This window comes from Lepisosteus platostomus, chromosome 14 (assembly GCF_059453375.1).
Source record: "Lepisosteus platostomus isolate fLepPlt1 chromosome 14, fLepPlt1.hap1, whole genome shotgun sequence".
In the NCBI taxonomy this organism is placed as follows: Eukaryota; Metazoa; Chordata; class Actinopteri; order Semionotiformes; family Lepisosteidae; genus Lepisosteus; species Lepisosteus platostomus.
The window spans coordinates 693,680-717,500 of NC_142624.1; the positions used below are offsets into that span (position 1 = coordinate 693,680).

At 58.9% G+C, this 23,821-nt stretch overlaps 1 protein-coding gene across 1 annotated transcript in view; it reads right to left on the minus strand.

Annotated features, from left to right (window-relative positions):
- The window catches only part of LOC148648541 (glutamate receptor ionotropic, NMDA 2B-like), a 72,167-nt gene extending 48,936 nt beyond the window's left edge, over positions 1-23,231 (minus strand). The window contains exons 1-4 of the mRNA XM_088606911.1: positions 22,853-23,231; positions 18,809-18,877; positions 15,351-16,061; positions 7,630-8,194 (exon numbers count right to left, since the gene is read on the minus strand). The gene's annotated coding sequence lies outside the window, so the exon portion shown is untranslated. The remainder of the gene's footprint in view (positions 1-7,629; positions 8,195-15,350; positions 16,062-18,808; positions 18,878-22,852) is intronic.
- Positions 23,232-23,821: the final 590 nt, after the last annotated feature.

Sequence of the window (23,821 nt, forward strand, 5' to 3'; positions counted from 1 at the left end):
TCCTCTCACACTGACACACTCCTGACTGGACTGGAGACACTGCTGTCCCTCTCCTCTCACACTGACACACTCCTGACTGGACTGGAGACACTGCTGTCCCTCTCCTCTCACACTGACACTCCTGACTGGACTGGAGACACTGCTGTCCCTCTCCTCTCACACTACCTCTGAGTTTAGCCCATGTGGCTCAGCTAGTGACTGCACATCCTAATGAGCACAGATCTCATCCTGCTGCTTGCTTCAGGACTGTAGAGAAGATGCTGCTCTGGGAGATTGCTCCTGACACCTGACAGCTAGTCTTCTGCAGAAATGCGCCGATCTGTGTCTGGCCTACATAAACGGGCAGCGAAAGCCGTCCCTTGTTTCCAGCTTCCTCGCTGAGCTCGATGCCATCAGCCGGTGTGACTTGAGAATCCTATTCTCCCTGTTCTTCCAAACCGGAGCCACAGTGTTGGGGACACTTCATCCACCTACGTCACTCTGCCTCAGACTATAGCCCTCGGATGCCTTCAGTGACTCACAGTCTTCTCTCTTCGCAGCTGTCAGAACAGCATTTACCAAGACAGATTAATAAATGCCCTGGAATTCACAAACACGCTGAGAGATTAGCTCTCCGAGTGCGTCAGGCGGGGCGATCCAGGTCTCATTTCGATTCCGACTTGGCGCTGGGAAGGAGCCCAGCGCTGCGGGCCTCTCGGAGGCCTCGCGGAGCAGGAGGGAGAGGGCGGGTGCTCCGGGCCCCGGCCGCCAGCGCCCCGCCGTGTCAGTGTCAGGCCCCCGGTGCGCCGCAGCCTGATCCACTGCTGCTTTCAGGAGCCTCGGGCTCCGGAACAACCTGTCCTGGTGAATCTCAAAGCAAATACAGGCTCGCACAGTCTGTAGGCCTGCCTTGACATGTGACTCGGGCTCCTTTCCTCCCGGTAAGCTGGAGATCTCCAGCCCCTGGTGTTGCTTCTATAACGAAGCCGGCAGCTGGCAGTGAAACCTGGAGCGGATCAGGCTGCTGTGCACTGGGAGTCGGGCTGCCAGCCTCTCATCTGTCTCTGATTAGAAGGCCGTCCACTGTGCCGACAAACTCTCCGAGCACAGATGGGTAGGATGAGCTTCCCCTCTGAAGGGGACAACAGCGAAACTGCGCTACCATGTGATACGATGCCTCCCAGCACAGGACACGTCCCACAGCCCCTGACCTCGGGCCTCCTGATCACAGTACCAGTACCAGCACCCGCCGCGCTGGACGAGCTGGGGCGGAGTAAGAAAGTGAACACGTCCGGCCCGGTTTGGTTTGGGTTAAGCCCGTCAGCCCTAGGCTGAGGCGGACAGACGGAAGGTGAGAAAGTTCCGCCCGCGAGCCGAACAAAGATTGAGGGACTGCCGACGGCACGGGCCCCTCTCCCAGATCAGCGCACAGCTGACCGCGGCCAGCCCAGAGAGAGCACCGCGCAGACCAGTGCCCCGGCCGAAGGAAACCGCAACTCAGCCCAGAACGCGGAAACACGGCCGTTCCCTGCATGTGTGTCAGTCTGAGTGAGCGAGTGTGTGCGTGTGTATCAGTGTGTGTGTGAGTGAGCGTGATAGTATCCGGATGAGTGTGTGTCAGTGTGAGTGTGCGTCAGTGTCAGTGTAAGCGTGTGTCAGTGTGAGTGTTAGTGTCAGTGTGAGCGTGTGTGTGTGTCAGTGTCTGTGTGTGCCAGTGTGAGCATGTATCAGTGTGTGCGTGAGTGTGAGCGTATGTGCCAGTGTGAGCATGTATCAGTGTGTCAGTGTCTTTGTGTGTATCAGTGTGTGTGTGTATGAGTGTGTGTCAGTGTCTGTGTGTGTATCAGTGTGTGTCAGTGTCTGTGTGCGTATGAGTGAGTGTGTGTGTATCAGTGTGTGTCAGTGTCTGTGTGTGTATCAGTGTGTGTGTGTATGAGCGTGTGTCAGTGTCTTTGTGCGTATGAGTGTGTGTGTGTGTATCAGTGTGTGTGTCAGTGTCTTTGTGTGTATCAGTGTGTGTCAGTGTCTGTGTGTGTATCAGTGTGTGTGTGTATGAGCGTGTGTCAGTGTCTTTGTGCGTATGAGTGTGTGTGTGTGTATCAGTGTGTGTGTCAGTGTCTTTGTGTGTATCAGTGTGTGTCAGTGTCTGTGTGTGTATCAGTGTGTGTGTGTATGAGCGTGTGTCAGTGTCTTTGTGCGTATGAGTGAGTGTGTGTGTATCAGTGTGTGTCAGTGTCTGTGTGTGTATCAGTGTGTGTGTGTATGAGCGTGTGTCAGTGTTTTTGTGCGTATGAGTGTGTGTGTGTATCAGTGTGTGTGTATGAGTGTGTGTCAGTGTCTGTGTGTGTATCAGTGTGTGTATCAGTGTGTGTGTATCAGTGTGTGTATGTATGAGTGTGTGTGTGTGAGTGACAGACTGTATCACCTCCACAGCAGCTGCCATGACCGCGGAGGGGCCCCTGGGGACCAGGCCGTTCTTCCCCCCCTTTTAATTAAGATTCCTCTGTGTCCGGGGAACGCAAACATCATCACAGGCCCAGAGCCCCTACACTGGACCCCACGGAAGGCACACGCGGGGAGAGGGGCCCGAGTACAGCCCGCGCACGGCCCGCGGCCCGCCGACAGGTGGCCTGTGAAAATTACATGAGCACCGCGGCAGGGTTTTGGGTGGCTGCGCAGAGCCCTCGGGGGCCTGATTAAGCCTCTGGTCTCTGATCACAGCCCCTCCATGGATAATTGATTAGCAAGCTGCCATCACTGCTGCTGCGGCCGCAGACGGTTTATTAATTTCACACCTCTCACTCCTCCCCAGCCGGAGCGCAAACACACACACACACACACACTTAATAACACGCTGCCTCCATCTCTTTCTCTCCCTGTCTCTCGGCCTCTCCTCCCCCTCCATCTCCCTCTCTCTGTCTCAGTCTCCGTCTTGTACAGCATCCAGAAGGCTCTTATTTAGGACTCATGGAATAGGGGGAGAAAGAACAGCTCAGGATCTGCCTACAAGAGGACAGTATCTTTCCACCCTTCCCAGTCAGGGCATGTTAAGAGCAAGGTCTCAGTCGCAATGCTTCATGGGCACTATTATCAATTAGCTCCTGGCCAATCAGAACTATGCCGCCATGTCTGTTGGACCTCTCATTCTGCATTTCTGCTCATATCAAGCCATAAAGAGCTGACTCTATGCCCACGAGCTGACGGAACGAGATGATGTCAGTCAGCTCTGTCCCCCGCCGTGTTCCGATTGGATGAGAGCTAATTAATATTCATACCCAGAACTCACACCTATCTGCATCTCTCTGGCAGGGGCCAGCCAGTCCTGCAGCAACAGGCACGCTTAATACGACAGCCCACGGCTTCTGCAGCTTTGATTTACTGAGCCCATCTAATCAAACCCCCGCGACTGGAAATCCTGGAGAACACAGTCAAGCAGATGACTGCACCATGGCCAGGCTGTGACAGCCAGAGAGCAGCGTCAGAGCAAAGCACAGGGGCTCTGATTCTGGGGGTTCCCTCTGCCACTCCTCCACTCCTCCACTCCTCCGCCCCCAGGAGCTGACTGGACACAGGCCCGTGTCACAGCTACACATCAGTGTCCACCAGACACACGTCCAGCTGTGCTTGGAGCTGGGAATGCGCTTCACAACGATGGCCTGGACAGACGCCTGTGCACACAGCGCTGCTCGCTGCTCCTCACTCAAGGGTACCACTCTGGGCATCCCGGGACTCCGGCCTGGACAGGCGCTCGGACCTGCCTCAACACAGAGACGAGCACGCTCATGGCCTGCGAGAGAACCCTTCACTCACAGCGGGCAGGAGGGAGAGTGACAGGGGTTCGGGGCGAACCCTTCATTCGCGGCGGGCAGGAGGGAGAGTGACAGGGGTTCGGGGCGAACCCTTCACTCACAGCGGGCAGGAGGGAGAGTGACAGGGGTTCGGGGCGAACCCTTCACTTGCAGCAGGAGGGAGAGTGACAGGGGTTCGGGGCGAACCCTTCACTTGCAGCGGGAAGGAGAGACAGTGACAGGGGTTCGGGGCGAACCCTTCACTCACGGAGGGCAGGAGAGAGAGTGACAGGGGTTCGGGGCGAACCCTTCATTCACGGCGAGCAGGAGAGAGAGCGAACCCTTCACTCGCGGTGAGCAGGAGAGAGCGAACCCTTCACTCGCGGCGGGCAGGAGAGACAGTGACAGGGGTTCGGGGCGAACCCTTCACTTGCAGCGGGAAGGAGAGACAGTGACAGGGGTTCGGGGCGAACAGGGGCCTCACACAGGCCTCACAGGTCGCCCGAAGGATGGACACAAGGTGGACTGCAGCTGACTCGGGGCAGAGGGGGTCTTGATGACTACCCTTCTCTCAACCACCTGATCAGGCTTCTGACATGAGGCGCCTGGCCAGGCAGGAGCCCAGGGGAGGCTCAGAGCAGCTCCAGGGAGGGGGACACCGCCCTCTTCCAGAATCACTTTCTTATCACTCTGTTCCTGTTGTCATTCGCTCACTTATTCACTCATTCTTTCTTTGCGTTTGATCCTCATTTCCTCATTCACGCCTGGCTGATGGTCTGCAGGAAGGGGAGAGAGAGACGCTGAGCTCTCGCCTTCAAAGTCAAAAGGAGAGCAGGGGCGAGGGAGCGAGGGAGAGGAGGGCCGGGTGTGGGTCTCATTAGCATTCCGCTGCGCTGCGCAGTGCCGCGCAGAGAGGAGAGAGGCTGGCCGTGGCCCACATAGCGTATAAATAGCGCAGGGAGCCGCGCAGAGGCCCCAGGTGGACTAGGAGGGGCGGCGGGGACACTTTCGGGGTGCCCCCCTGTCACTGAAAATCAAGTCCACTCTGCCCACCCATCGGCCAGGCCAGATGTCGCTCGGCAAAGTGTGCAAAGGCGCTACGGACCTCTGCAGTCCGGAGCGGATCACTTCATCCACAAACGAGCAGCACGTCCACCCAGACTCAACACTGGAACGGAACAGAACAGGAGGCGCCTCTCTGTGAGCCCAGCTGCGCCGCTGCCCAGTCCCACACAAGCCAGCTCTCCCCAGCCCCTGGGGGAACAGCAGGAGGAGACTCCAGGCTCGGCCAGCTCTTCCTCAGGGGAGTCTCCCTGCTCCTCACACGACGCCTCCTGCCATCGAGCAGGTTCCTGGTCTGGGAGACCCTCCCCGGCCCTGACAGACAGACGGGCCCCTCCAGCCCTGCTCCTGCACACGGGTGGGTCTCTCCAACTGCACTCAGCTCATGAGTGTCTTCATTAGGTGGTCTTTCCCCAGTGCCTCCACACCCTGGGTTAGAGACCACTGATCAGGGCCGCTCTTCACTCGGCAGCTCCTGCTAGCAGGGCTCGTCGTTAATAATCCCCAGCAATTAGAGGCCGCGGTGTTTCTAATTTGCACCCCTCAGGCCTCTGCAGGCCCTGTCCCTGCTGGCGGCTCTAGTGGCTCTGGAGCTGGGAGCTGGGAGAGACGCAGGCTGGCAGATTGTCCCGCTCAGCCTTCGGCGACCCCAGTGCCAGCGTGACACCGTCAGTGCCCACAGCCTCTCGGAGGCGCTGGCCAGCGCTGGCATGGCTGACAGCCGGCCAGGTGGCTCTGCGTCGGACTGGGGCAGGGCTGACACACACATCCACACACGCGGCCGAGCCGGTCCATCGGACACAAGCACGCACAAGCACCACCAGAGCACAAACACACGGAGCTTCATCTCAGGCAAAGCCCCTGAGCATCAGCAGAAAAGCCCAACAGATCAATTAATTAAATTGTCAATAGTCCAGAAGCCTTGCAAATAATCCAATACTCGATACTGGACAGAGACGATCAATATCTCAATAACCCTCTCACTAGAGTTAATAGACAAGTCAATGACAAATCAAAACAACAGAAGATTTGGCTCCATCCAAAAAGCGAATATGCCGGCATACTGTCATTTTACACTACTACTGGACTGGGACTGTAGCCCCCAGTGTAACAGACTGGTCTACTGCACTGAGACTGTAGCTCCTATTGTAACAGACTGGTCTACTGTACTGGGACTGTAGCTCCTATTGTAACAGACTGGTCTACTGTACTGGGACTGTAGCTCCTATTGTAACAGACTGGTCTACTGGACTGGGACTGTAGCTCCTATTGCAACAGGACTGTTCTACTGCACCGGGACTGGAGCCCCAAGTGTAACAGACTGTTCTACTGTACTGGGACTGTAGCTCCTATTGTAACAGACTGGTCTACTGCACTGGGACCGTAGCTCCCAGTGTAACAGACTGGTCTACTGTACTGGGACTGTAGCTCCTAGTGTAACAGACTGGTCTACTGCACTGGGACCGTAGCTCCCAGTGTAACAGACTGGTCTACTGTACTGGGACTGTAGCTCCTAGTGTAACAGGACTGTCAGTGTCAGCATCAGTGCCAGTAAGAAGCTCTCCCTGATTGACAGAGCAGCAGTGACACTGACACGCTGGATTTCCTATCTCCTAACAGATACACCCGAAGTCCAAGTCTGGCGCCTGGACGACAGTGCTGCAGAGAGGTGGAGAAGCCCCCGCGGACAGTGACCTGTCAGCGTTCAGACTGAGAGCCTGTCCATTGGGCGGCCAGCTGGCCTGTTAACAGCCCAGTGGCTTAAGACACAGAAACACGGGTGATTCAGACCAGCAGAGGCAATAATTGATTCAATGAAGACATTAGCTGCTCAGGAGGGAGAACCACAAGACTACGGCTGTCAGGACCAGGAGCCTCACCGTACAAAACAGACACTTCCAAAGGGTTTATATTGAGGACACCATGGCAACAGCGAGGCCAGGCTTTCAGGAACAGTGACTGGACAGCAACACGACAGCAACATGAGCAGGAGAGCAACAGGAGAGCAACAGGACAGTGACAAGACAGTGACAGGACAGCAAAACTACAGCAACAGGAGAGCAACAGGAGAGCAACAGGACACTGACAGGACAGCAACAGTACATCAACAGGAGAGCAACAGGACACTGACAGGACAGAAACACTACAGCGACACGACAGCAACAGGAGAGCAACAGGACAGTGACAGGACAGCAAAACTACAGCAACAGGACAGCAACAGGACAGCAACAGTACATCAACAGTACATCAACAGGAGAGCAACAGGACACTGACAGGACAGAAACACTACAGCGACACGACAGCAACAGGAGAGCAACAGGAGGGCAACAGGATAGTGACAGGAGAGAGCAACAGGACAGCAACAGGAGGGCAACAGGACAGCAACACTACAGCAACAGGAGAGCGACAGCAGAGAAAGAGGACAGTGACAGTAGGTTAACAGGACAATGAAAAGGAGAGCAACAAGAGAGCAACAGGACAGTGACAGTACAGCAACACTTCAGCAACAGGACAACAGCAGGAGGGAAACAGAACAGCAACACTACAGCAACAGGAGAGCGACAGCAGAGCGACAGCAGAGCAACAGGAGGGCAACAGCAGAGCAACACGACAGCGACAGGAGAGCGACAGGACAGCAACAGGAGAGCGACAGCAGAGCAACAGGAGGGCAACAGCAGAGCAACACGACAGCGACAGGACAGCGACAGGAGAGCGACACGACAGCGACAGGAGAGCGACAGGACAGCGACAGGAGAGCGACAGGACAGCGACAGGAGAGCGACAGCAGAGCGAGTCTTACCGTGAGGTGCGCAGGCAGGGTCTCCCCGCCGGGCTAGCGGGCCGAGCATGGTGAAGACAGCTGTGAACTGCGCCTCGTGTGCATAGCCACTCGGAGGGGGGAGAGAGTCCAGCAGGCGAAACGGCGGGGCGGAGAGGGGGAGGGGGCGCGGGATCAGGGGGCGCCGGCGGGTCCTGCTGCTCAGACGGGGCGAGGAGAAGCCCTTCCCTGCAGTCCCCGTGTCCCTGTGTGTGGGCCTCGCTCTCCGGACTCCCGCGTGTCCCAGAGTCCAGTGGGGTGGAGGGTCAGCGGCCTCACCCTGGCGGTCAGCGCTCGGAGCGGGGTCTCGGGCTGCGGGCCGGCTCCGGCAGGACAGAAGGAAGGAAGGAAGGAGGGACTGAGGGAGGGGAGGGGCCGCCGAGCTCCCGCTAGCGTCTCCGCCACCTCATAGCGCGCGCGGCGGCCTGTGGGGGGCGCCCTCTCCCGGGGGGAGGACAGCGGGGGAGCCAGAGGTCGCGGGGCTTCTCGAGTCGTCCGGCCTCCTCGGCCCTTATCGCATGATCGCGCAGTCCGCCGGGCCACGCTCCTGGACAGAGAGAAGGGAGGGAGGCTTGAGGCTGCAGCTGCTGGCCCTCCTGCACTCAGGACAGAGCCCCACCCGACTGTCCTGAGTCCAGCGGCGCCGGACCGATCCCGAGGAAGCCAGACACGCAGAAGGGCAGGTGCTCAATTACTACACTGGCATTCTCGCAAAGTCACCAGACTGCACACTCTTAATACACTGACCACTGACCACTGGCCTCACCGCAGCACACACACTCTTAATACACTGACCACTGACCACTGGCCTCACCGCAGCACACACACTCTTAATACACTGACCACTGCCCTCACCGCAGCACACACACTCTTAATACACTGACCACTGACCACTGCCCTCACCGCAGCACACACACTCTTAATACACTGACCACTGGCCTCACCGCAGCACACACACTCTTAATACACTGACCACTGCCCTCACCGCAGCACACACACTCTTAATACACTGACCACTGACCACTGCCCTCACCGCAGCACACACACTCTTAATACACTGACCACTGGCCTCACCACAGTACACACACTCTTAATACACTGACCACTGGCCTCACCACAGTACACACACTCTTAATACACTGACCACTGCCCTCACCACAGCACACACACTCTTAATACACTGACCACTGACCACTGCCCTCACACTCTTAATACACTGACCACTGACCACTGCCCTCACCGCAGCACACACACTCTTAATACACTGACCACTGACCACTGCCCTCACACTCTTAATACACTGACCACTGACCACTGCCCTCACACTCTTAATACACTGACCACTGACCACTGCCCTCACACTCTTAATACACTGACCACTGACCACTGCCCTCACCGCAGCACACACACTCTTAATACACTGACCACTGGCCTCACCACAGTACACACACTCTTAATACACTGACCACTGGCCTCACCGCAGCACACACACTCTTAATACACTGACCACTGCCCTCACCGCAGCACACACACTCTTAATACACTGACCACTGACCACTGCCCTCACCGCAGCACACACACTCTTAATACACTGACCACTGGCCTCACCACAGTACACACACTCTTAATACACTGACCACTGGCCTCACCACAGTACACACACTCTTAATACACTGACCACTGCCCTCACCACAGCACACACACTCTTAATACACTGACCACTGACCACTGCCCTCACCGCAGCACACACACTCTTAATACACTGACCACTGACCACTGACCACTGCCCTCACACTCTTAATACACTGACCACTGACCACTGACCACTGCCCTCACACTCTTAATACACTGACCACTGACCACTGACCACTGCCCTCACACTCTTAATACACTGACCACTGACCACTGCCCTCACCGCAGCACACACACTCTTAATACACTGACCACTGGCCTCACCACAGTACACACACTCTTAATACACTGACCACTGACCACTGCCCTCACCGCAGCACACACACTCTTAATACACTGACCACTGGCCTCACCACAGTACACACACTCTTAATACACTGACCACTGGCCTCACCACAGTACACACACTCTTAATACACTGACCACTGCCCTCACCACAGCACACACACTCTTAATACACTGACCACTGACCACTGCCCTCACCACAGCACACACACTCTTAATACACTGACCACTGACCTCACCACAAAGGTCAGATGCTTTAGATATACTGACCACTGCCCTCACCACAAGGGTCAGATTCAATAGAAAATGAATTCATTAGAGATTCATTGATTCATTCATGATTCATGATTCACTAGAGATTCAGATTAATTAGAGAATGACCACTGCCCCTCACCACAAGGGTCAGATTCATCAGAGACACTGCCCACTGCCCCTCACCACAGGGGTCAGACTCATCAGAGACACTGACCACTGACCACTGCCCCTCACCACAGGGGTCAGACTCATCAGAGACACTGACCACTGACCACTGCCCCTCACCACAGGGGTCAGACTCATCAGAGACACTGACCACTGCCCACTGCCCACTGCCCCTCACCACAGGGGTCAGACTCATCAGAGACACTGCCCACTGACCACTGCCCCTCACCACAGGGGTCAGACTCATCAGAGACACTGCCCACTGACCACTGCCCCTCACCACAGGGGTCAGACTCATCAGAGACACTGACCACTGACCACTGCCCCTCACCACAGGGGTCAGACTCATCAGAGACACTGACCACTGACCACTGCCCCTCACCACAGGGGTCAGACTCATCAGAGACACTGACCACTGACCACTGCCCCTCACCACAGGGGTCAGACTCATCAGAGACACTGACCACTGCCCCTCACCACAGGGGTCAGACTCATCAGAGACACTGACCACTGCCCACTGCCCCTCACCACAGGGGTCACTCATCAGAGACACTGACCACTGACCACTGCCCCTCACCACAGGGGTCAGACTCATCAGAGACACTGACCACTGCCCACTGCCCCTCACCACAGGGGTCAGACTCATCAGAGACACTGACCACTGACCACTGCCCCTCACCACAGGGGTCAGACTCATCAGAGACACTGACCACTGACCACTGCCCCTCACCACAGGGGTCAGACTCATCAGAGACACTGACCACTGACCACTGCCCCTCACCACAGGGGTCAGACTCATCAGAGACACTGACCACTGACCACTGCCCCTCACCACAGGGGTCAGACTCATCAGAGACACTGACCACTGACCACTGCCCCTCACCACAGGGGTCAGACTCATCAGAGACACTGACCACTGACCACTGCCCCTCACCACAGGGGTCAGACTCATCAGAGACACTGCCCACAAGGGCCCCAGGAGCAGGTGCTCTGCAGTCCTGAGCTGTAGGATGAAAGGAGTCACAGCGATGTGAGAGGATCCTCTGGACAAACGGGCAGTTTGACCCTGTGGTGAAACAAGGGCTGCTGGGGGCAGCTCTCGTCAAGGCCCGGGCGCTGTCAACGTTCGACTCTATCACGCGTGTGGGCAAAAACATACAGACGCATTTCCCAAGAAGATCATTATAGTGGAGTGCAGGAAATGTCAGACTGGACTGGTTTCATATGAAACGAGTATGGGAAAACGCAGGGCTAATTTCTGTCTGAAATGAACACAGCCTGCAGATGCCGATAAATGTCAAAACTGGAGGTATTCCAATAAATCTGCTTTCTGATGGACCCTCATCTGCTACGGCCGCCAGCTCCTTGTCTTTTCCCAGCCCTTTTCCAGTTCAAGGGAATGGAAACCTCCCAGTCATCCGTGGTGTGTCGCTCTGTCCAAACAGCACGGCCAGTCCAAATACTGACACGACGCAAGTGGCCGAGAGCACCGCTCCAGCACCTATTAAAACGAGCTGACGGAGAGACCAGCTCTGTGAGCGACGGAGATCCGTCACGCCCTCTGGGTTAAAAGCTCCTACAGCCCGTTCCCCTGCCCCGAACAGGCATGTCCAGTGAGGCGGGCGCCTGTCCTTTCTGGAGCTGCTCTTTCAGAGGCTCCTTTACAACACGACTTCAAACAAGCGCCGAGCGCTCTGCTGAGAGTTCTAGGTGCTGTTAGACAAAAGAACAAGCCAAGGAAAATAGAGGCGCAATACTCGCTCTAAAGACCAAAAGATCCCGATTGCTCCCGAGAGACCATCAGCTGAACGCCCGCCCTCGTCCTGCGAGACGGTATTTATCTACCTGTCCTCGGGGCCACCTGGGTGGGATCCGAATGTCACAGCGAGCGAGGGGGTGGCCAGCTGGCGCTGTGCAGCTCGGGCACACTGAAACTGTAACACGCGCCCGAGACTGAGGAGAGAACCACTTGAGGAGGGAGAGGAGAGAGGAATAAGAGCAGAGCCAGGAGAGAGAGGGGAGAAACAGACGAGAGAGGACACACTGAGGGACAGGAGACACAGGAGTGAAGAGACAGGAGAGAGAGGAGAAACAGATGAGAGATCAGGACACACTGAGGGACAGGAGACACAAGAGTGAAGAGCCAGGAGAGAGAAGGGAGAAACAGACAAGAGAGGACACACTGAGTGACAAGAGACACAAGAGTGAATAGACAGGAGAGAGGAGAAACAGACGAGAGAGGACACACAGAGGGACAGGAGACACAGGAGTGAAGAGCCAGGAGAGGGAGGGGAGAAACAGACGAGAGAGGACACACAGAGGGACAGGAGACACAGGAGTGAAGAGCCAGGAGAGGGAGGGGAGAAACAGACGAGAGAGGACACACTGAGGGACAGGAGACACAAGAGTGAAGAGCCAGGAGAGAGGAGAAACAGACGAGAGATCAGGACACACTGAAGGACAGGAGACACAAGAGTGAAGAGCCAGGAGAGGGAGGGGAGAAACAGACGAGAGAGGACACACTGAGGGACAGGAGACACATGAGTGAAGAGACAGGAGAGAGAGGAGTAACAGATGGGAGATCAGGACACACTGAGGGACAGGAGACACAGGAGTGAAGAGACGGGAGACAGAGGAGAAACAGACCAGACGGGAGAGAGGGACACACTGAGGGACAGGAGACACAGGAGTGAAGAGACAGGAGACAGAGGAGAAACAGACCAGACGGGGAGAAGGACACACTGAGGGACAGGAGACACAGGAGTGAAGAGACAGGAGAGAGAGGGGCAGGGAGTGGTGTACGAGTCCTGTCAGCGCTCTGAAGAGGGGAACAGGAGCCCTCTCTCAGCCTTCAGCCCTGAGCGCTGCGGCCCCGTTTCCTGACACTGACACGGTGAAGAGTTAATGCAGGCAAATACCCTTCTGGAAAACGACCTGGAACTTATTGGCTGTTATTGTACAGGAGCAAAACCAAAAAAAGCCGTCTGGCTTGTCCTTCACGAGCCAGTGTGTGCTGTGCCCTCTCCAGACCTGGCTCTTTCTGGGTCACTCATCTCTGAGAGAGGGCTCTGAAGGAGCCCTGCCCAGCTCGCGCCCAGCTCACTCCCATCCCCCGCTCAGATCACGCCCAGCTCACACCCAGCCCCTGCCCAGCTCACTCCCATCCCCCGCTCAGATCACGCCCAGCTCACACCCAGCTCACGCCCAGCCCCTGCCCAGCTCACACCCAGCTCGCACCCAGCTCACACCCAGCTCACACCCAGCCCCTACCCAGCTCACTCCCATCCCCCGCTCAGATCACGTCCAGCCCCCGCCCAGCTCGTGCCCAGCCCCCGCCCAGCTCACGCCCAGCTCACGCCCAGCTCGTGCCCAGCCAGCTCAGACCCAGCTCACGCCCAGCCTCTGCCCAGCTCACGCCCAGCTCGTGCAAAACTCAGACCCAGCTCACGCCCAGCCCCTGCCCAGCTCACGCCCAGCTCACACCCAGCCCCTGCCCAGCTCACACCCAGCTCACGTCCAGCTTGTGCCCAGCTCACGCCCAGCTCACACCCAGCTCACGCCCAGCTCACGCCCAGCTTGTGCCCAGCTCACACCCAGCCCCTGCCCAGCTCACGCCCAGCTCACGCCCAGCTCACACCCAGCCCCTGCCCAGCTCACGCCCAGCTCGTGCCCAGCTCGTGCCCAGCTCACACCCAGCCCCTGCCCAGCTCACGCCCAGCCCCTACCCAGCTCACACCCAGCTCGTGCCCAGCTCAGACCCAGCTCACACCCAGCCCCTGCCCAGCTCACGCCCAGCTCACACCCAGCCCCTGCCCAGCTCACGCCCAGCTCGTGCCCAGCTCAGACCCAGCTCACACCCAGCCCCTGCCCAGCTCACGCCCAGCTCACGCCCAGCCCCTACCCAGCTCACACCCAGCTCGTGCCCAGCTCACACCCAGCTCACACCCAGCTCACACCCAGCTCACACCCAGCCCACGCCCAGCCCCTGCCCAGCCCGTGCCCAGCCCGTGCCCAGCCCGTGCCCAGCGGTCAGCGGGCTGAGCCCACAGGGGGCGAGTGCTCTCCGGACAGATCGTCCAGCCGCTGTGTTCGCGAGGAGCCCGGCTGGCTGGCTGGGTTCATGTGGGGGAATCTGCTCTCAGCTCTCTCCGGCGTGGACAGATTGTGATGAGAATTTTAATCATGCCAGCAGCGCCATAAATGATATATTCCATCGCACTGAAAAACCAGAGCCCCTTCCAGGTACTGTGAAGGCCGCAGGAGTGCGAGCAGCAGCCCGTATGACAGAGACGCTCACGCGCAGACACCCACACGCCCCACACACACTCCCCTTCCCCCGAAAGATTAAATATTAACATCTCCACAGGGCACCAGATTTCACCTTCTATATTTAATAGAGAGCCACAGCCCTCCCTCTGCCCACAATATAGGACACCCAGTCAGCCACAGGGACAGCCGACCTCCGGAAGACAGAAGTAGGTCTCTGGTGCTTACAGAGAGGCGCACAGCGCCGGCGCCGCAGCGCAGGCGTGTGGAACACTAGACCATGCCCGCTGGCAGGCCGCGCCGTGCTCCAGGCCCGGGTGGCGCTGGAGGGCACGGGGCAACGGGCAGGGCTCGACTCCTGGCACGGAGCCGGTGGAGCGGCAGGCCAGTGCATGATGGGACCAGGCGAGGTGACTGCATCAACAGTTGGCTTGTCACAGACACACAGGCGCCTCACAGGGGGCACCGCTCAGGAACATGGCGGCTTTTAGGAGCAAGCGGTGGCTGTGAATCATGGGAATGGTGGCGTTCAATTAGCTCTGGCCACTTGCCGAAGCCGGAAAGCGGAGCCCGCTGAACGGACCTCTGACTGGGGTACGTCAAGCACCAGCGGCGCTGGTCAGGACAGACTGCTGCTGAACGACAGCAGAACTGTCTAGAACACGCTTCAGGGCACCGGGGCTGTGAGGAATGGGAACGAAATCAGACACAGACACAAGCGCAGGGAGGGAGAAAGACACCGAACAGACACTCATACATACGTCTTTGTGTCTGGAGCACGAGGGAGAGAAGATGGGAAAAACTGCAGGTCGTCGGCCAGGCGGAGGAGACAGACAGGCAGACGTGGACGACACTCAGATCCCGAAAGATAACAGCAGAATTCTAATACAACACCCACGCACGCATCCCACAAACTCAGCCTCGCACACACACACACACACACTCTGATACACACATGCAAATTGCCATTATATAAAGAAGCGTGCCAGTAACGACTGGCCGGGGGAGAGCTGGCTGCTGTGGGCAGAAGGGGGGCTCACCTGGAATGTCAGATTCCCGGGGAGAGGAGGAATCGGGGCGCTGGGCTGCTCCGCGATTATTCCAGCCCGGATGGAAATTCTCCGGGAGCGCGGCTCCACAGTTGGGTCCAGTGGAGTTATCGATCGGTCACACGGAGCCCGTGTGCGTGTGCGTGTGGAAGTGCCCGATCTCCGGAGAGCACGGAGCTGCGGGATTCGGGTCGGCGTTTTGGCTCCGATTCTCTCGACGATTTCCTCGGGAGCGATGGGAAAACGAGAGGCAAGCCCGTGCCGGAGCAGAGTGCGGCGCCGGTGGTTCCGCGGCGCGGACGAGGCTCGGGCAGGAGGACGTGTCCGACAGCAGCCTGCCCCCGCCGGCGGGCCGCTCCCGACTCACCCCCCCACTCCCGCGATCCCGGACTGGCAGGGACGGGATGACACCTGGGATCTGCTCCGCGCGCGCGGCTCGTCTCCCTCCTGGTGCCGGCGGAGGGAAGGGGCTGCTCCCCGTCACTGGGGCAGAGCGCAGGGGTCCGGCAGCACGGCGCGGGCGCCGGGGCTCAGCTGAGCGACACGCCGAGACGCCCGGGCGCACTCGCGCGGCGCCCCATCACACGAAGCCGGGCAGGGCGCGGAGGAAGAGGAGCCCCGCGGCCCCCTGGCCCTCATAAATACCAGAAATTGTAGATCAGGTAGATGGAGAAGTAGATGAGCAGGCAGACGGCGGAGTGGCTGAGGAGCGGGTAGGGGAGAGCAGCTCCCAGGATGTACACGGAGCGCACGACGCAGATCAGGATGAAGAAGAAGACGAAGCGGAAGAAGAAGAGGAAGAAGCGTGAGCACTCCGTGTCCCCGCCGGGCGCCGGGAGGGACGGGGCTCCCCGGGCAGGCAGGAGCTCTGGCAGAGGCAGGCGCTGGAAGAGGGGCTCCGGGCTCGGCTGCCGCCAGCTCTGCACGCAGACTGAGAGCAGCTGAGCGCGCGCGGCTGCTATCCCTGCTCGCTCGCTCGCTCGCTCGCTCTCCCGCGAGGGGAGGGCCTGGCTGCAGGAGGAGAGCAGCGCCGCGTGCCGACGCTGCCCTCTGCTGCCGGGAGCCTGTCTGCACCGGGGAGAGCGCTTCGGAGACACGTCAGGGCTGTGACGATGAAGATCTCTCCAAGCCCAGAGCCTCTCCTTCCGCTCCGACGCCACGATCACACCCATCCCCGTCTGCTGCCCCCAGCAGAGAGACGATCCTGGAAGTTGGTCCACACCTCCTCCTCTCAGGGACAGACCCGTCCTCCTGTCCTCTCTGCCCGTTTCACCCCTCTCCTCACTGCTCCTGCCTCCTCCTCTCTCCCAGGCCATCAGCTCGCTGAGCGCCCTGTCTTTCTCACAGACGAAACGTTGTGTTTTCTGTCTTCTCTTTTCAGCAGGAATAAACCTGTAACTGGCTCCATGCAGCCCAGGAGCGCTGTGTACTCCTTTCACCTGCCCCCCCGGGCACCCCAGGAGCGCTGTGTACTCCTTTCACCTGCCCCCCCATGGGCACCCCAGGAGCGCTGTGTACTCCTTTCACCTGCCCCCCCATGGGCACCCCAGGAGCGCTGTGTACTCCTTTCACCTGCCCCCCCGGGGACCCCAGGAGCGCTGTGTACTCCTTTCACCTGCCCCCCGGGCACCCCAGGAGCGCTGTGTACTCCTTTCACCTGCCCCCCCATGGGCACCCCAGGAGCGCTGTGTACTCCTTTCACCTGCCCCCCCATGGGCACCCCAGGAGCGCTGTGTACTCCTTTCACCTGCCCCCCCGGGGACCCCAGGAGCGCTGTGTACTCCTTTCACCTGCCCCCCCAGGCACCCCAGGAGCGCTGTGTACTCCTTTCACCTGCCCCCCCATGGGCACCCCAGGAGCGCTGTGTACTCCTTTCACCTGCCCCCCCATGGGCACCCCAGGAGCGCTGTGTACTCCTTTCACCTGCCCCCCCGGGGACCCCAGGAGCGCTGTGTACTCCTTTCACCTGCCCCCCCATGGGCACCCCAGGAGCGCTGTGTACTCCTTTCACCTGCCCCCCCGGGGACCCCAGGAGCGCTGTGTACTCCTTTCACCTGCCCCCCCATGGGCACCCCAGGAGCGCTGTGTACTCCTTTCACCTGCCCCCCCATGGGCACCCCAGGAGCGCTGTGTACTCCTTTCACCTGCCCCCCCGGGCACCCCAGGAGCGCTGTGTACTCCTTTCACCTGCCCCCCCGGGGACCCCAGGAGCGCTGTGTACTCCTTTCACCTGCCCCCCCGGGGACCCCAGGAGCGCTGTGTACTCCTTTCACCTGCCCCCCGGGCACCCCAGGAGCGCTGTGTACTCCTTTCACCTGCCCCCCCATGGGCACCCCAGGAGCGCTGTGTACTCCTTTCACCTGCCCCCCCATGGGCACCCCAGGAGCGCTGTGTACTCCTTTCACCTGCCCCCCCAGGCACCCCAGGAGCGCTGTGTACTCCTTTCACCTGCCCCCCCATGGGCACCCCAGGAGCGCTGTGTACTCCTTTCACCTGCCCCCCCGGGCACCCCAGGAGCGCTGTGTACTCCTTTCACCTGGCCCCCCGGGGACCCCAGGAGCGCTGTGTACTCCTTTCACCTGCCCCCCCATGGGCACCCCAGGAGCGCTGTGTACTCCTTTCACCTGCCCCCCCGGGCACCCCAGGAGCGCTGTGTACTCCTTTCACCTGGCCCCCCGGGGACCCCAGGAGCGCTGTGTACTCCTTTCACCTGCCCCCCCATGGGCACCCCAGGAGCGCTGTGTACTCCTTTCACCTGCCCCCCCGGGGACCCCAGGAGCGCTGTGTACTCCTTTCACCTGCCCCCCCATGGGCACCCCAGGAGCGCTGTGTACTCCTTTCACCTGCCCCCCCGGGCACCCCAGGAGCGCTGTGTACTCCTTTCACCTGCCCCCCCGGGGACCCCAGGAGCGCTGTGTACTCCTTTCACCTGCCCCCCCGGGGACCCCAGGAGCGCTGTGTACTCCTTTCACCTGCCCCCCCGGGGACCCCAGGAGCGCTGTGTACTCCTTTCACCTGCCCCCCCATGGGCACCCCAGGAGCGCTGTGTACTCCTTTCACCTGCCCCCCCAGGCACCCCAGGAGCGCTGTGTACTCCTTTCACCTGCCCCCCCACGGGCACCCCAGGAGCGCTGTGTACTCCTTTCACCTGCCCCCCCGGGGACCCCAGGAGCGCTGTGTACTCCTTTCACCTGCCCCCCCGGGGACCCCAGGAGCGCTGTGTACTCCTTTCACCTGCCCCCCCGGGGACCCCAGGAGCGCTGCTGCGCTGGGGGGGCTCCAGGCCGACCCCGGAAACCACGTCCGGGAGGGCAGGGATCCGGGGGGCCCCGTGAAGGAGGGTGTGTGAGAAGGAGCCCACAGCGCCCCCTGACTCAGGCCAGCTCCTCATCTAGAAGCCCTGATCCCCCTCCCACGCTGCACCAGCAGGCCAGCTCGCCCGGTCTCACCTCTTCGCGCCCGGAGCGTCTCCTCCTTCCCCACGAGCGCAGAGCGACGCCCTCGCGGTGGCTGCCGATCTGAAAATGAAAGCGCACGATCTTACTACCTGCTGGCGAAGCGTCTGGTCTGAGAGGCTCCTCCCGCCTCTCGCCCTATATCTCCCGCTAACGCCACCCGGCTGACAGCTCCCAGCAGGGCCTGCGTCTCCTGCCCAGTCAACCGCCCACTCCGGGGGCCATAAATAAGAGGAGCCCCCCCTCCCCACTGAGCCCAGCACAGAGAGCAAGAGACAAGACAGAAGATTTAGGACACTGTACTGTTACTGTAGCCTGATGTCAGAACAGACTGTCCTACTGGACTGGGACTGTAGCCCCCAGTGTAACAGACTGTCCTACTGGACTGGGACTGTAGCCCCCAGTGTAACAGACTGGTCTACTGCACTGGGACTGTAGCCCCCAGTGTAACAGACTGGTTTACTGTACTGGGACTGTAGCCCCCAGTGTAACAGACTGGTCTACTGCACTGGGACTGTAGCTCCTATTGTAACAGACTGGTCTACTGTACTGGGACTGTAGCTCCTATTGTAACAGACTGGTCTACTGCACTGGGACTGTAGCTCCTATTGTAACAGACTGGTCTACTGTACTGGGACTGTAGCTCCTATTGTAACAGACTGGTCTACTGCACTGGGACTGTAGCTCCTATTGTAACAGACTGGTCTACTGCACTGAGACTGTAGCTCCTATTGTAACAGACTGGTCTACTGTACTGGGACTATAGCTCCTATTGTAACAGACTGGTCTACTGCACTGGGACTGTAGCTCTCCTGTCCCTCTCTCAGCCCCTCTGCCTGACTCCTTGGCTGGCTCTGCTGCTCCGTCCAGGCCAGCTGTATTTCTCCCTGTTAGCCTCTGCCTCTCTGTCACTAATGTCAATACTGCTCTGGGCTCTGGACAGGCCAGGTAATTGCCTTCTACAGAGAGCGAGAGAGGCACTACATCACCAGCCCAGGACACCACGGGGGGGGCGCGGGGGGCATCCTTCATCCCAGAGCTGGGACACCACAGGGGGGGCATCCTTCATCCCAGAGCCAGGACACCGCAGGGGGAAGAGCAGGAGCAGGGGCAGGAGCCAGAGGAGGAAGCACCTCTGCGGTGGTAGGGGGCAGCCAGGCTGGACCCCCGAGCATCTCCAGCGCTCAACCGCCGTCTCCACTCTGAGGCTTTTCACTGCAGTAGAAATCTCTTGAGAATCCCGTGACAGCTTTTCACCGACATTCATTTCTTACTGCCAGCCTGAAACGCCCATACCCTGTCTTCCCTGTAGCCAGTAAAGCAGGGAGCACCAGACTGGGGCATCTTTCTCACTTCCTGCTGGGGGAAGGAGACTCTGACCCGCAGGACACCAATCACAACTCCCAGTGCGCAGCGGTCTGATCCGCTCCAGGGTTTACAGTGCTGTCAGTCAGACTCCCAGTGTGCAGCGGTCTGATCCACTCCAGGGTTTACAGTGCTGTCAGTCAGACTCCCAGTGTGCAGCAGTCTGATCCGCTCCAGGGTTTACAGTGCTGTCAGTCAGACTCCCAGTGTGCAGCAGTCTGATCCGCTCCAGGTGTGACAGTGCTGTCAGTCAGACTCCCAGTGCGCAGCGGTCTGATCCACTCCAGGGTTTACAGTGCTGTCAGTCAGACTCCCATTGTGCAGCAGTCTGATCCACTCCAGGGTTTACAGTGCTGTCAGTCAGACTCCCAGTGTGCAGCAGTCTGATCCACTCCAGGTGTGACAGTGCTGTCAGTCAGACTCCCAGTGTGCAGCAGTCTGATCCACTCCAGGGTTTACAGTGCTGTCAGTCAGACTCCCATTGTGCAGCAGTCTGATCCACTCCAGGGTTTACAGTGCTGTCAGTCAGACTCCCAGTGTGCAGCAGTCTGATCCACTCCAGGTGTGACAGTGCTGTCAGTCAGACTCCCAGTGTGCAGCAGTCTGATCCACTCCAGGGTTTACAGTGCTGTCAGTCAGACTCCCAGTGTGCAGCAGTCTGATCCACTCCAGGGTTTACAGTGCTGTCAGTCAGACTCCCAGTGGGCAGCAGTCTGATCCACTCCAGGTGTGACAGTGCTGTCAGTCAGACTCCCAGTGCGCAGCAGTCTGATCCACTCCAGGGTTTACAGTGCTGTCAGTCAGACTCCCAGTGTGCAGCAGTCTGATCCGCTCCAGGTGTGACAGTGCCGTCAGACTCCCAGTGCACAGCAGTCTGATCCGCTCCAGGTGTGACAGTGCTGTCAGTCAGACTCCCATTGTGCAGCAGTCTGATCCACTCCAGGGTTTACAGTGCTGTCAGTCAGACTCCCATTGTGCAGCAGTCTGATCCACTCCAGGGTTTACAGTGCTGTCAGTCAGACTCCCAGTGTGCAGCAGTCTGATCCACTCCAGGGTTTACAGTGCTGTCAGTCAGACTCCCAGTGGGCAGCAGTCTGATCCACTCCATGTGTGACAGTGCTGTCAGTCAGACTCCCAGTGCGCAGCAGTCTGATCCACTCCAGGGTTTACAGTGCTGTCAGTCAGACTCCCAGTGTGCAGCAGTCTGATCCACTCCACGGTTTACAGTGCTGTCAGTCAGACTCCCAGTGGGCAGCAGTCTGATCCACTCCAGGGTTTACAGTGCTGTCAGTCAGACTCCCAGTGTGCAGCAGTCTGATCCACTCCAGGTGTGACAGTGCTGTCAGTCAGACTCCCAGTGCACAGCAGTCTGATCCACTCCAGGGTTTACAGTGCTGTCAGTCAGACTCCCAGTGTGCAGCAGTCTGATCCACTCCAGGGTTTACAGTGCTGTCAGTCAGACTCCCAGTGTGCAGCAGTCTGATCCACTCCAGGTTTCACTACCTGCTGCACTCTCTTGTACAGAAGCAAGTCCAGGTTCTGGTTTCCAGCTCCTTCACATATTTCTAAGAGCTGTCCCACTAACCTGAAGTGCAGACACTTTGTTTTCCTGCTTCAGCGGTCTCGTGAACCCCGACACGGGAGTCCGACAGCCTCTCTGCACCTCTCCCAGACTCCTGCTCAGCCCCACTGAGCCTCTGCACAGCCCCTGAAGAACAGCCCGCCGCGCGGCGCGGAACAGGCTGCCACTCCTGACTGATTCATGGCCCGTCTGAGCGCTGCAGAGGGCTTTATGTCTGAGAATAAACGTTTACTGCCTCTGATTTACACACTCCTGGGAGACTGGGCGAGGGCTGTGATCATTAAAGGAACGAACTCTGGGGTGGCGAGAGGACATTCACGACATCGTTTTTAAAATACTACTTAAAAATCAAGCAGTGGGATTTCACAACATATAGCGTCATCTCTCTCCTGCGACTCCACAGCTCTTCAGTAAGCTGGCTGGTACTGCTGCTTGCGCTGGTCCGAATCACCAGCCTGGAGAGATTTGAACCTCAAGAGTTACAAGACAGGGAGAGAGAAGACTGGTCTACTGCACTGGGACTGTAGCTCCCAGTGTAACAGACTGGTCTACTGGACTGGGACTGTAGCTCCTATTGTAACAGACTGGTCTACTAGACTGGGACTGTAGCTCCTATTGTAACAGACTGTCCTACTGGACTGGGACTGTAGCTCCTATTGTAACAAACTGGTCTACTGGACTGGGACTGTAGCTCCTATTGTAACAGAACTGTCCTACTGGACTGGGACTGTAGCCCCCAGTGTAACAGACTGGTCTACTGGACTGGGACTGTAGCTCCTATTGTAACAAACTGGTCTACTGGACTGGGACTGTAGCTCCTATTGTAACAGAACTGTCCTACTGGACTGGGACTGTAGTCCCCAGTGTAACAGAACTGTCCTACTGGACTGGGACTGTAGCCCCCAGTGTAACAGACTGTTCTACTGGACTGGGACTGTAGCCCCCAGTGTAACAGACTGGTCTACTGTCAGTGTACAGTAGACCAGTCTGTTACACTAGGAGCTACAGTCCCAGTCCAGCTGAAGCTGGAGAGAGCGTGTAAACTAATTGTACACCTTGAAGGAAGCGGATCCGGCCGCAGCCCCTCGTACCTGCGGGTACCTGATGGACCTGCAGCCCCCCGTCCTGCTCCCGGGCTCCTGCTGCGGCCGCGGAGGCGCTCCCGAACCGGGCCAGACGCTTACCCGGTTCTCCACCCCCGCCCGTGTGGGACCGGACTCCGGCCCTGAGAAACACCTCCGCGTCGCCGCCGCCGCTCCTCCCTCCCTCAGCGGCAGGGCTCCTGTGTTCCTATCTCAGCCGAGAGCGGCGCCCCGCCCGGTCCGCCCGGTCCGCCCGGTGCCTCTGCCGGCTGTCCCGGGCTCCGAGCGGCCGAGACGGGTTAACGGCCGCCTTGCGCGAGCGCGATTCAAACGCCCGGCGCGTGGGGGGCGCGAGCGCGGCCGGATGTGACGACACGACAGCGGCGGCGGCGGCTCGAGCCCTCCTCTACCGTTTAAAAATTAGGACGCGACGCGCTCAGCCGTCACTATGGCAGCGACGCACGGCGCGTATTCAGCGTCGACATTCACGTTCTTACCGTTGTAAACTGCAGCAGCAGCCCCCTGTCAGAACAGGGGGCTCTTCTGTACACAGAGAGGGGTGGGAGGAGGGAACAAGCTGCCCAGCCAGCTTGTTGAAGCGTATACGATGGCTTCTCTCCAGACACAGCTGGATGAGCTCCTGCAGCCAGGACAGGAGGCTCTACTGTACACAGAGAGGGGTGGGAGTGTGGAACAGGCTGAGAGGAGTGAAACAGTCAGGAAACAGACTCACACTGGGAGAGGGAGGAGGAGTGAGACAGACATGCTGGGAGAGTGAGGAGGAGTGAGACAGTGGGACACAGACTCACACTGGGAGAGTGAGGAGGAGTGAGACAGGGGGACACAGACTCACACTGGGAGAGTGAGGAGGAGTGAGACAGGGGGACACAGACTCACACTGGGAGAGTGAGGAGGAGTGAGACAGGGGGACACAGACTCACTGAGAGAGTGAGGAGTGAGGCGTGTAGACAGAGGGAG